This window comes from Bos taurus, chromosome 14 (genome assembly GCF_002263795.3).
Source record: "Bos taurus isolate L1 Dominette 01449 registration number 42190680 breed Hereford chromosome 14, ARS-UCD2.0, whole genome shotgun sequence".
In the NCBI taxonomy this organism is placed as follows: Eukaryota; Metazoa; Chordata; class Mammalia; order Artiodactyla; family Bovidae; genus Bos; species Bos taurus.
Window position 1 is genome coordinate 57443205 of NC_037341.1, and position 8837 is coordinate 57452041.

Genomic DNA, 8837 nt, shown 5'->3' on the forward strand with positions numbered 1-8837 from the left:
GTTAATTGAATATTTCATTAACGCACAATGAAATAATACATTATGCTAGTGATGAACTAATTACAAACTGAAACCTATTTTTAAGCCTTTCCTTGAAAGAGGTACTTTTTCTTAATTGATTTTTTTTGGAGGGAGGACACTAGAATTAAATGTCATGTAGCAATATTAAATTTGATGAAAAATATAGTATCATTAGTCTTTAAAAGTAAAACTTAATGAACATGTTACTCTTATTTTTCCATTGTCACAGATACTTAATTATATAAAATATGATCCTATTTTTAAACTTCTAAAATGCCAACTGAATAATTTTGCAGCAGAATTTGGGGGATGGAATAATAAGTGGGTTGTTTGACTTGCAATGTTAAATTGTGGGTTCCCATTTACTTCACTACAAGAGAAATAATATTGATTTTCAAATATAGTAATAATTCTTAAAGAGAACCTTCCCATATGTAACTCACACTATAAAGATATGTTCCTGAATCTACTTTGTAAGGCTCGTAATCTTTAAATGTATTTCGTGCTCTTATTTATGAGCTTCTTATCAGAGTGGTGCTCACATTCTAAATAAGATTTGTAATTTAAACTTCTCTAAATGTGAGTACACAGAGTTGAGGCTACATGATCAGAAACAGGCGAATGTCTGCTTCCTTAAAATTTCATCTAAGAGTAATAAGATGTGTGTCAGTGATGAATCTTAGCCAAATTTCTGGGTAATGTTAAGTCTCAATTTATGTAGAGCTACTTCATTAGATAAGCAGACTTCTTAGAAGCCAGACCTCCCAAACCAGCATTTGCAATAAAGAAAAAAGAGCTGTTAATAGTAATTCTCTCATTGTTGATGGTGGTAGAATTATCTGTTTATATTTGTTTTAATTTTTCTATTTTGAGAGGATCTTTTTATGACCACCAAAGCCAGAAGATATTTCTTATTTTAAAATGGAGTTTAAAAGGATTTTAAAAGTTAATAAGTAAGTAACATTTTCTAATTTCCCTTCTCTAAAAGGTCTGTCATCTAATATATAAGGCTGGGAGTTTAAAAAAAATCCTTTCGTTTATTTTCTCACCCATTACTGTTCTGGATAAGAATAGCCAGAAATAATAACATGATGATGATGATTATAATGATAGTCTAATAACTAAACTTAAGAATTTATATAAATATATGTGTGTTTATGGGACTTCTCCAGTGGCCCAGTAGTAAAGAATCTGCCTGCAATGCAGGAGATGTGGGTTTGATCCCTGGGTCAGGAAGACTGCCTGGAGAAGGCAATGGCAACCCACTCCAGTATTCTTGCCTGGAGAATACCATGGACAGGGGAGCCTGGTGGGCTACAGTCCATGGGGTTGAAAAATGGTTGGACATGACTTAGCAACTAAACAACAATTGTGTTTATATATATATATATGTATGTATGTATGTACACATGGACATCACCAGATGGTCAACACCAAAATCAGATTGATTATATTCTTTGCAGCCAAAGATGGAGAAGCTCTATACAGTCAGCTAAAATAAGACCAGGAGCTAACTGTGGCTCAGACCATGAACTTCTTATTGCCAAATTCAGACTTAAATTGAAGAAAGTAGGGAAAACCACTAGACCATTCAGGTATGACCTAAATCAAATCCCTTATGATTATACAGTGGAAGTGAGAAATAGATTTAAGGGCCTAGATCTGATAGATAGAGTGCCTGATGAGCTATGGAATGAAGTTCATGACATTGTACAGGAGACAGGGATCAAGACCATCCCCAGGGAAAAGAAATGCAAAAAAGCAAAATGGCTGTCTGGGGAGGCCTTACAAATAGCTGTGAAAAGAAGAGAAGTGAAAAGCAAAGGAGAAAAGGAAAGATATAAACATCTGAATGCAGAGTTCCAAAGAATAGCAAGAAGAGATAAGAAAGTCTTCTTCAGCGATCAATGCAAAGAAATAGAGGAAAACAACAGAATGGGAAAGACTAGGGATCTCTTCAAGAAAATCAGAGATACCAAAGGAACATTTCATGTAATGATGGGCTTGATAAAGGACAGAAATGGTATGGACCTAACAGAAGCAAAAGATATTAAGAAGAGATGGCAAGAATACACAGAAGAACTGTACAAAAAAGATCTTCACGACCCAGATAATCACAATGGTGTGATCACTGACCTAGAGCCAGACATCCTGGAATGTGAAGTCAAGTGGGCCTTAGAAAGCATCACTACGAACAAAGGTAGTGGAGGTAATAGAATTCCAGTTGAGCTATTCCAAATCCTGAAAGATGATGCTGTGAAAGTGCTGCACTCAATATGCCAGCAAATCTGGAAAACTCAGCAGTGGCCACAGGACTGGAAAAGATCCGTTTTCATTCCAATCCCAAAGAAAGGCAATGCCAAAGAATGCTCAAACTACCGCACAATTGCATTCATCTCACACGCTAATAAAGCAATGCTCAAAATTCTCCAAGCCAGGCTTCAGCAATATGTGAACTGTGAACTTCCTGATGTTCAAGCTGGTTTTAGAAAAGGCAGAGGAACCAGAGATCAAATGGCCAACATCTGCTGGATCATCGAAAAAGCAAGAGAGTTCCAGAAAAACATCTATTTCTGCTTTATTGCCTATGCCAAAGCCTTTGACTGTGTGGATCACAATCAGCTATGGAAAATTCTGAAAGAGATGGGAATACCAGACCACCTGATCTGCCTCTTGAGAAATCTGTATGCAGGTCAGGAAGCAACAGTTAGAACTGGACATGGAACAACAGACTGGTTCCAAATAGGAAAAGGAGTACGTCAGGGCTGTATATTGTCACCCTGTTTATTTAACTTATATGCAGAGTACATCATGAGAAACGCTGGGCTGGAAGAAGCACAAGCTGGAATCAAGATTGCCGGGAGAAATATCAATAACCTCAGATATGCAGATGACACCACCCTTATGGCAGAAAGTGAAGAGGAACTCAAAAGCCTCTTGATGAAGGTGAAAGTGGAGAGTGAAAAAGTTGGCTTAAAGCTCAACATTCAGAAAACGAAGATCATGGCATGCAGTCCCATCACTTCATGAGAAATAGATGGGGAAACAGTGGAAACAGTGTCAGACTTTATTTTTCTGGGCTCCAAAATCACTACAGATGGTGACTGCAGCCATGAAATTAAAAGACGCTTACTCCTTGGAAGGAAAGTTATGACCAACCTAGATAGCATATTCAAAAGCAGAGACATTACTTTGCCAACAAAGGTTCGTCTAGTCAAGGCTATGGTTTTTCCTGTGGTCATGTATGGATGTGAGAGTTGGACTGTGAAGAAGGGTGAGCGCCGAAGAATTGGTGCTTTTGAACTGTGGTGTTGGAGAAGACTCTTGAGAGTCCCTTGGACTGCAAGGAGATCCAACCAGTCCATTCTGAAGGAGATCAGCCCTGGGATTTCTTTGGAAGGAATGATGCTAAAGCTGAAACTCCAGTACTTTGGCCAGCTCATGTGAAGAGTTGATTCATTGGAAAAGACTCTGATGCTGGGAGGGATTGGGGACAAGAGGAGAAGGGGACAACAGAGGATGAGATGGCTGATGGCATCACTGACTCGATGGACATGAATCTGAGTGAACTCCGGGAGTTGGTGATGGACAGGGAGGCCTGGCATGCTGCGATTCATGGGGTTGCAAAGAGTCCGACACGACTGAGTGACTAATCTGATCTGACCTGATGTATATATGGGGGGCGGTGTGTGTGTGTACAAATGCAAATAAAAAGTAGTATTGTCAGGTGAGGAGATAAGGAACAGTGAAATAATCCACCAACCCACTTGAAGTGTTACATTTGACTAAGGAGTATGAGGGAGATTAAATCTGTATATAACAACAAGAGGAAAACCACTCACCTATAATGATAAAACCAAGATATAATTTTATGTAAGTGATTTCTAGTCCCTCCCAATAATGACTCCTAGAAATCGATTTCCTCCTGTCATGTTTTTCTAATCCTACCTACAGTTTCTACAATCCTGATGCTTATCTTTATGATGCTCTATTCTAAAATACAATAATTATTGGCCCAGACATTACAGTTGATAAAATTAAATTTATTATACCACATTATATTACACTGTAATATATACTGCTAGATGTGTGGGAAGTACATTCTCAAAGGCCCTAGTAGGGAAACTCCCATACATTCTTCCTTCTTCTCCACAAGCTTGATTCCATCAAACATACCCATGGATGTAGAGACAGCTGCCTGAACCTTTGTTTTTAAAAGCTGATTCTGCTGAAGTCCTACATCTCAACAGTCATCTTACTCTAATACTGAAGAAGGGCTTGTAATCCTCCATTCAAGCTCAAATGCTCCTAAAGGTACAGAATCCTGACCACTGGATATCAGGATACCAAAACATAAAGACCAAAAAAGACTGGCAATCTGATAAGAAAATTAAATTTTATGTTGAAAAATATTCTAAATATTGCCTGAAGGAACACTACATACTTGGAATTCTCCAATTTAAATTTGTCATGTTAAGTATTCCTGAGTGACCCCACAGGTACATGGTGTCTATGTCTGTGTATCTTAGCTGCCCCTGAACCTATTATTACAAAGGGTGTATGCTGGCTCTGCAGAATGGATGAGTGAGTTATGAGTAAGCCCAGCATCTATTAGCACACACATCTTCATGAAGCTTTGTATTTGTATACTCAAGTGAATTTGGACACTGGAGAAGGTCCCTATGGAACAATAGTCCATTCTACACTGTGATGGATAAGATCATTTTAGAGTAAGGAAATACACTGAAGAATCTTAACAATTTTCCTTTGAAACACTTTGATCTTGACTGAGTATTTACCAACAATATTCTCAAATTACAAAGTCATTCAGAGATCCCTTAAATGTAATAGATTAGATTAGATTGAAGCTAGGAATCTAATTCACAGCAATTTTAAATTAGGGTGCCAATTAACAAGAAAAAATGATTATGACATTGAACATATTGTCTGCCTTCTTATAATAGATTAATCAGCCTAAACTCATAGCCATTTCAGTTTTTAATGAAGACCACATTTAAACCTCTAAAGCTTAATTACCACAACAACAAAAAGCAAAGTCTCTAATTAGAAGCATCCCTTACTATCTATTCCATAAAATGTAAATTTATGTATAAGTAATTTGTGTATGCATTCTCAGTCGCTCAGTCGTGTCTGACTCTTTGGAACCCCATAGACTGTAGCCTGCCAGGCTCCTCTATCCATAGGATTTTCCAGGTAAGAATCCTGGGGTGAGTTGCCATTTCCTCCTCCAGGGGATCCTCCCCATCAAGGGACTGAACCCATGTCTCCTGAATCTGTTGCATTTGTCTGGCAGATTCTTTCCTACTGAGCCACCTGTGAAGCCCATATGTAATGTTTTGCTCTGATTTAATTGCCTCAGAGTTTTTCATCTTTTTTCACTGATGAACATTCCAATTCTTCAGTGGAGGAATTATGTCTTTATTTATTCAACAAATGTGCATTTCTAATTTTCCCCATACCAAAATGGACTTCAGGTGAGATGACATTCAATAAGTAATGATTAGCTAGGTTTTCTTGTGTGACAGTTTAGCAGGCTCAGAGAAAGCTTTCAAGGATTGACACTTGTCTTCATGGTATGGTATTTCACCTAAAGAAATGCATGGTTGTTCTTACTAGTACATTAACAACCCCATAATAATGTATTTTTTCACTATTTTTCCATGCTAAGGTTATTGCTTCTCCTCACCAAAATGCAGTTGATTTTTGTAAATATACATGTGAATCATTCTCACAGTCAGTGAGAATAATTTCTTAGCTTCAGTTTTCTTTCTAAAGCTCACATATTTCATACAGAGTTGCCTCTCACAGAAGGAAATTCCACTGTGTCGTACAGAGAAAAAAAATAACCATGCCAACACTCAGATGCAAACAGTGGAATGTTCAACCAAAAATGAACTAGCCAAGGCTTACACAATTTGAACAATGAAATAAATAATAGTAAGATTGTTTTCTAACCCAAAGAATAAAGGACATATTCATGAATCCACACTGATGCAAATAAATGACCAAACAAAAACACAAATGAACTGGAGAGCTGAAGAACTCTAGTTAATAAATGTTGAATGAATGAGAGAAGCAGATCACTCCTAGATCACAGTAAGAAGACTACAGTAATAACTTTTGCAGGCAAGATTCAGGGATCAAGGCTAAATTAAAGAGAAACAGGAAATCTGCATAGCCTCAAATTACCTCCTTCAACATAGTTGTTCCATAGTTTTAACAAATTCTTTGTTTTTTTTTTTTTTTATTCTTTGAATTTTAACAAATTCTTTCCACAAATTCTTTGATATTCCTCCCTAGGAGGTGGAAATTAATCCCCAGTTCCCTTAAGTGTGGTGTGGACTTAGTGTTGAATTCTTAAGAATAGTTTGGAAAGGAAAATTTAGTAACTTTACAGTAGCAAATCCTTGTAGGCTATCACTCATAATAAAACACTGATAACATGTACCTTCTCAGATCATGAGAACACATCTCTGTGTTTTCTTCTCCAAAATCCACAAGCATAGTCTAGTCATGAGAAAACACAGACAAACCCAAACTTAGGGATATATTAGACGACTTGTGACCAAAATGGTTCACAAGTGTTGAAAGGTCAGGAAAGGTCAGAAGGTCATGAAACAGAAGGCCAGACAGAGGGACTGTCACAGATGGGAGGAGACTGAGGAGATGTGACGACTGACTGTAACATGATATCCAGGCTTAGACACAGAACAGCAAAAAGACCCTAGGGGAAAATGGGGACATGCAAGTAAAATCTATGGATTGGTAACTAGTACTGTGCCAATGTTAATATCCTAGTTTTGGTCATCTTACCAGGCAAAATGTAAGATGTTAACCTTAAGGGAATAAGGAACTCTCTGAACCATCTTTGCAACTCTTACTAAGACCAAAATTAACTTAAAATAGTTTTTAAAAGCTAGAAGGAATCTTCCGTAAAAAAATTGATTCAACCTCCTGTCTTCTGTCATGTATTAATTCAATCAATCAATTATTCCTAGAATGCAAGAAATTTATCTGTTGTTTTCATCACTGCAGCCCCAGTAGCCACATGTAATGTGCAATGAGGGGATTTTTTTAACTGAACTAAAAATAATATCTAATGATTTGGACTTATATCTTAAAAGTAAAAATTTTAAGAAAAAAGTAGTATTTTTATATCTTAAAAATAATGACCATAACTACAGTAACAACACACCCTGGATATCAAGAGTGTTCTCATACTCGATTTTTTAAAAAAAATCTATTGCATTTTCATAAGCTACTTCATATCTTCCTCGTCTGGGGGAGTTGAGGTGAATTTGCTGACAAGGACTCACACTGTACCTTGTTTCAAGATTCTTTAATCAGGAAGCTAGATATCGCCTTCTGAAGATTTCAGGAGAAGTTGCAATGGCCTCGGCGATAGATGATCAGTCCTAAGGAAAGTGATCTGGAACTCATTCCTGAGCACCAGGAACTTGTTACATGATGTACTCTGTGACCTGGAGGTTTCTGAGTTAACACTCGGCAGGAAGTTGACAGGGCACAGGTTACACTCCGCTTTATCTTCAAACAGGTTTTAGGAGGAAGGGAAAATCACAGGGAGATTGCAAACACTTCTGGTGAGAGAATTCTTTCAATGTGAGAGAGTTTCACCCTGCTGTCAGAAAGCTTCATTCCTGACACTTTTCTCTATTTAAACAGAGTCATCTTTGGAACGTCAAACTGACAAGATATGGCTTTTCAGCATTTTCAGAAATGGTAACTTTTGGTGAAGTGATTCAACCTTGTAATCTGACACAAGGAAAAAAAAAAAAAGTATTCTGATCTGCATTTAAAATGTGCTGCTTTTGAGCCAGGACATAAATAATGAGTCTGCTTAGCAACTGAATTGGCCAAAATAAATAATAATCTCTCTTCTGCTTTTTACGTCTCCATAATATGTGTAATTCTTGCTGAAAACCCAAAGAAGATACCATATGGATTTTTTTTTTGGTGGGCTAATCTCATAAAATTACAAATAAAGCTTTCACAGAATTGTAACATCTGCTTCACCATTACACTGGAGAAAAGTCATCTTTGCAGCATCACATGAGGACATAGAGTTTCATGTCCAAGTTGCCTTCCATTTTGGCATTCCCGTTGTCTTTGAGAGGGCTTGGAGAACATCAGCAATAAATGCCAGATGAGTGAAACAAGCCTCTGGAGAGAAAGAGGGTTTTGCTTTATTTTACAGATAGTATGATCAAAATTGAAGTACAGTGTTATTAATTAGTTCAGAATAACCTATGTAAGATTTTTAAATACACGTTTTCTCAAGAAGCAAATGTCATGAGTGGATGTAGAATGGAATGTCCAAAGAGTTTGACCTTTGCTTTCACACTGGGGCTACTTAAAGGATGTCAATTTAGAGGTCCACTGACACATTGGAAATGACCCTGGTGCCTGCTATGCCTTTCTTTTATCTTTGTATGTACTTCGACAAGGACAGGCTATGCCTAAATATTTCTCCAAGCTAACTGTGTATTTCCACTCCTGTTGCTGCCACCCTGGTCCAGGCCATCATGCTTCCCCTTGTCTCCGTCTCGCTTACGTCTATCCAGTGGAGTGCTGGTAAACCAGCTTTCCAAAACAACAGCAAAACTCAAAACCCTCACTTGTGGTGTTTGCCAATTTCCAACACGTAAATTTTTCCACCATGTTCTATGTCAAACCACCCACAGTTTAACAACCAGTTAACAAAATTCCTAAACATTTAACAACTGGCATTCTTGGGTCAGTGTGAGCTGGCTCAAGCCCACCACTGCCTCCATGTG

At 37.5% G+C, this 8837-nt stretch overlaps 1 long non-coding RNA gene across 1 annotated transcript in view; it reads right to left on the bottom strand.

Annotated features, from left to right (window-relative positions):
• LOC132342163 (uncharacterized) overlaps positions 1-7445 on the bottom strand; it is a 72455-nt gene extending 65010 nt beyond the window's left edge. The window contains exon 1 of the long non-coding RNA XR_009490411.1: positions 7366-7445. This is a non-coding gene — a long non-coding RNA (uncharacterized lncRNA). The remainder of the gene's footprint in view (positions 1-7365) is intronic.
• Positions 7446-8837: the final 1392 nt, after the last annotated feature.